Source organism: Toxorhynchites rutilus, chromosome 1 (assembly GCF_029784135.1).
Source record: "Toxorhynchites rutilus septentrionalis strain SRP chromosome 1, ASM2978413v1, whole genome shotgun sequence".
In the NCBI taxonomy this organism is placed as follows: Eukaryota; Metazoa; Arthropoda; class Insecta; order Diptera; family Culicidae; genus Toxorhynchites; species Toxorhynchites rutilus.
In genome coordinates this window covers 53110670-53115999 of record NC_073744.1, presented here as the reverse complement: position 1 = coordinate 53115999, position 5330 = coordinate 53110670, and the positions used below count along the sequence as shown (strand labels likewise).

Here is a 5330-nt window from a genome sequence, read left to right as displayed (position 1 = left end):
TGCCAAACAAATTCAAGAAAAAAATGTACTTTGAATGTCGTGTGATATTTTTTATTTATTTGTTTTAATCAACTCTAGGAACTCGAGGAGGTTGTATTTTTTATTAATATGTTTATTTTCACAAGCTCAGCCAAATTCTTAATTTTACTGTTTATTCACATTTTCACTTAAAAAGCATTCATAAAATTCTTATTTATAATTTATTATTTACATTATCACTTTTTCTATGGGTAAAGGAATGAGGGACCGATTACTCACGGGCGTATGCCACGTATTCGGAGATTCTCATTGTTCTGCAAGATCTGAAAATTATAATTTATTTTAGTATATATTTATGTTTCAAAATCGACAGTCATACTTCGTGCTTGCTGTAGAACTCTATTATCTGAAAGACACCGCCCCAACGTGCTTTCCAGTAAAGAGGAAGCAGTGGTTGTTTATGGAGCTCAAAAAACGGACATGAAACGGAATCTTGGAGATTGTCTGTGTTTTCGTCTTCTGCATCATCGATCGGAAAGGGCATCGTTTGCAGATATGATTGCAACTGATTAACGGCTGCAATCATGTTCCTTCCGTTGTCACAGGTAACTGCAAAGCTTTGATCCAGACTTATTCTGAATTCTGCCAGCATCTCCTCGGTCTTTGATTTCTGAACCTATGCCGGTGTGTCTTTCCGTAATTTTCAGAGTTCCTGCAAGATATCACCATGTAGTACTGATGTATCCGAATAACCACCAAAATATTCTTACCGATAGTTCTTATTATCACTTCTCGCGTTCACCACCAGTTTCTTAGTAATTTTCCGCTTCTTCGAAGGTACTTTGCTTTGCTGCGCCTGCCGATATTTGCAATTCAACGATGCATTAATCGAGCAAACCACTAATCCGTTCTCAAACACTGTACACACTTGTTTTAAGATATCCCTGAACTTTTCCTTTTCCCCGGATGCCGTTATATTTGTAAAACGTTCGGATTAGTTTAAGAATTTATATTAAATTCGTTCAACTTTAAGCACAATGTTCAACGGTTGGAAATCGGTCGAATTTATTCAGGAGTAAGCGTAAGAACACACTGGACGGCTCTCCCGCGCGGATTTTGCAATGACGGATCGCCGCGGGGCCTCGATAATGAAATGTGAATGAGATAAAACACATAAGGCGGGGCGGGTGTGTGCGGTTCCAATATCACTGTTGTAAGGTTCCTCATACGCTGCGGTGGGTCGATGGAGATGATGCGCCGCAACGGTTTTGTGGGAGTATTAGTGTTTATGCGCTTTTGATAGGTGTAAATAAAGCAAGGCAATAAGAAATGTACTCTCAGGTGAGCCAATACGTGAAAATCATTCTGCGGTCATGTAGCTGCGGATACTCGAATTCCATCCAAATTGTCGAGAAATGCAATATTTTAGACGTTTGTGATCAACTTCTCTCTCCCTCTTGCTCAGGTAAACATCCCCTCTTCCGTTTTCCACCATTCTGTCTTTATATACCGCATCTCTCATCCGCTTACTATCCAAACAGTTGTACCTTGTATCATAGACTCGTCTTGCATCCGTCTAAAATATAATAAGCCGAGAGCCGCTTAATGTGTTTTACTTCAAGTTCCTGCTGCGACTTGTCATTGCGAAAATCGCGCGGGTGAGCCGTCTAGTGTGTTTCCACGCTAACGTCGATGAAAGACAATCTGCGTTTGACGTTACCACCAGTGTTGCCACAAGTACTGATTTATCTGGAAAGCTACAGATTTTTTTTTTTCGGAATACATTCTGTACGGTACAGATAACACATTTTTTGTCCTAAACTATTGATTGGTACAGATTTTTTCAATGTTTATGACAAGTGGGGTTGGTTGAGCAAATAAGAAAAAGATTCGATTTCAATATTTCGATACTTAATGCTGCTGCGATGTTAAACTCTAGAAACTTTCACAATGCAATAAGCATCAAAGTAGTATTAGAAGAGTTTATAGGTTTCTACGATAAGAATTTGCAAGAGTTGGAAAACAAATAACGTGCCCTAAAAGGGAAATTAGTTCGTAATTCAATCATATCATTTACGGTTCGTTCGCATTTTCGGCGCTTCGACACCTTGTTTCTAATATTCTTACTATATCTTACTTCTCGACAATCGTCAAGCGATTTTTCTGATTATAACAACAACAAATCAAAGCTTCTAAATCGGCTCAGTAACGTCAGATTTTTGAAGGAAAAAGTACAACTAAAATATTTTAAACCCTTCCAGTACAGATGAATATATGGCAACACTGATTACCCTCATAATAGTGGTGGTATCCAATTCGCGTTGACGACATTGTGTTTCGTTTTCCGAGTTTGGAAAGCGATAATAACAATAATGGAAATGCAGGGGAAATGAACATTCGTCTAAAATGAAAATTATTAATGAGAATTAACTTTCCCTCATCGAATATGTATTCAGTGTAAAAGACTAACACGTTTACTCGCGAATTGTGAACAATTATAAAACGAAAAATGAGTTTGGTTATGTGGCAGTGTCAAATAAACTTGAAATACAAATGACGTGTGTTATATGGGATGTCGAATGAACTCGAATTTTAGAACGTAAGCGACAAAAGACGGCGAACGCTATGAAAATTGTGTCAATGACGGTCCCCGCATACAAGCCTGACCCTGACTGCCACGCTTCGATTGGCCCGATTTACGGTTTCCCCAACACATAAAGGGTGTGTCACATCAAATTGCATCACGGAAAAAACGCTGTAGAAATTCGCCCAGTAGACCGATCCTTTTGAAAATTTTAGACAGTAAAATTAAAACTATTAAACAACTTTTGGCATTTTCTTTTTATTCATACTTCGAGCCCAAGCCCGTATGCTCGCACCTTCCTCTTTACCCCGTCCATAAGGTTCTGTACAACGTCAGGTTGTAGTTTTTTTGAACAGAAATCCATTTTCTCTTGAAGTCCGCCTCCGATTTGACAACTTTTGGGTTCTTCCGGAGGGCCTGCTTCATAATGGCCCAATATTTCTCTATTGGGCGAAGCTCCGGCGCGTTAGGCGGGTTCATTTCCTTTGGCACGATGGTGACCCCGTTGGCTTCGTACCACTCCAACACGTCCTTTGAATAGTGGCACGAAGCGAGATCCGGCCAGAAGATGGTCGGGCCCTCGTGCTGCTTCAATAGTGGTAGTAAGCGCTTCTGTAGGCACTCCTTAAGGTAAACCTGCCCGTTTACCGTGTCGGTCATCACGAAGGGGGCGCTCCGCTTTCCGCAAGAGCAGATCGCTTGCCACACCATGTACTTTTTGGCAAACTTAGATAGTTTCTGCTTGCGAATCTCCTCCGGAACGCTGAATTTGTCCTCTGCGGAGAAGAACAACAGGCCCGGCAGCTGACGAAAGCCCGCTTTGACGTAGGTTTCGTCGTCCATTACTAGGCAACGCGGCTTCGTCAGAATTTCGGTATACAGCTTCCGGGCTCGCGTCTTCCCCACCATGTTTTGCCTTTCGTCGGGGTTAGGAGCCTTCCGAACCTTGTATGTACGCAGGCCCTCCCGCTGCTTGGTCCGCTGGACGAATGAACTTGACAAATTCAGCTTATTGGCGACATCCCGGACCGAACTTCTCGGATCACGTCTAAACTGCTTAACTACGCGCTTGTGATCTTTTTCACTGACGGAGCATCCATTTTTGCCGTTCTTCACCTTCCGGTCGATGGTTAGGTTCTCGAAGTATCGTTTTAGTACTCTGCTGACCGTGGATTGGACGATTCCCAGCATCTTACCGATGTCCGGATGTGACAACTCCGGATTCTCGAAATGAGTGCACAGGATTAATTCACGACACTCTTTTTCGTTCGACATTTTTCCAAATTTACGAAAAATTGACAGTGAAGCATGGCCAACGTGATCTATACACTCTTATCTGATTATAAGCGAAAGCTGAAGATATAATTCCTAAAAATTAAATTTCTACAGCTTTTTTCCGTGATGCAATTTAATGTGACATACCCTTTACTTCACAATCAATGTCCATGGGGGAATCCGCTTTGCAAATTCATGCAAGTTTTTGTTCACATCGAAATGTGTTTCACTAACACGGACTTCAAAATCAATGTGTCTGGGGGAATCCATTTTGGAAATACATGCAAGCTGCGAGTACTTTTGTACTCGTTTGTCTTTGTGCAGACCGGAATATGTTCCCCTGACTCGTACTTCTAAACTGAGGAGCTTGGAAAAATCGGTTTCAGAAACTAGAGACGAATGAATTTTCAAGTTAAAAGCCTCTACAGCATAAAAAAAAAGGTTGGGTTATATCTATGGTATAATCGCAAGGTTGACGCGGGACTACCTTATCGTACCAATCATTTGTTAGTATTGATTAAAGTTTTGATTGAATGAAACAATTCTTGAATTCAATTGAATTCAATATATTCGCTTTATGAGTAAAAAGATTGTATAATTCCGTATAAGGTAAATTCATGCATTGTGATAGATTATGTTCTCCATTACAATTAAGTTTATGACAGTCTTTTTACGTTTGGTATGATACATAGTGTGCACCCGTGGCCGAGTGGTTAGCGTCTCACATTATCATGCCGGGTGTTCGGGTTCGATTCCCGTTCTGGCCGGGGGATTTTTCGTCAAAGAAATTTCCTTCGACTTGCACTGTGGTCACGCGTATTCAAGAGCTTGCCCCTCGGAATACATTCAAGGCGTGTTGTTTGGCTTAAGAAATCTCAACTAAGTATTAATAAATGACGCTAGTTAATGCATACGTTGAGACGGCAAAAGTTCCACAGGGAACGTTAAACGCCATTCAAGAAGATGATACATAGGAAAAAATATGTGAACGAAAGAATTATCAAACGATTATTTCATTTTACGTTTCCTTCTGAAGTTTGCATCTCTCAAGTGTACGTACTTCTCGGAAGACCGTGATAAGAAAACATATTCTAGTTTGCACAAAGGCAAGCGAGTACAAAAGTACTCGCAGTTTGCATTTATTTGCTGAGACTATTTTCCCACGCTCCATAGATTTGAAGTCTGTGTTAGGGAAACACATTTCAGTCGGAACAAAAAAGCCCCCGACTTACATGTATTTGGAATGTCAATTTCCTCACGCTCCATGTATTTGAAATCTGTGTTAGGGAAACACATTTCAGTCACAACAAACTTTCGACTTTCATGTACTTGCAATGCCGATCTCTCCAACGCTGCTTGGTTTTGAAGTCTGTGTTAGGGAACATATTTCGGTGAGAGCAAAAGTTCCCATACTTTCATGTATTTGCAATGCCGATTTCCCCAAGGCTGCTTGGTTTTGATGGCTGTGTTAGGGAAACCGTAGATCGGGCCA

The 5330-nt window shown here is 40.9% G+C and overlaps 1 long non-coding RNA gene across 1 annotated transcript; it reads right to left on the bottom strand.

The window, feature by feature from the left end:
- Positions 1 to 203: 203 nt before the first annotated feature.
- Positions 204 to 1144, bottom strand: LOC129766889 (uncharacterized). Its single transcript, XR_008741479.1, has 3 exons — positions 750 to 1144; positions 359 to 691; positions 204 to 302 (listed from the first exon to the last, which is right to left on the bottom strand). It is a non-coding gene; the product is annotated as an uncharacterized LOC129766889 (long non-coding RNA).
- Positions 1145 to 5330: the final 4186 nt, after the last annotated feature.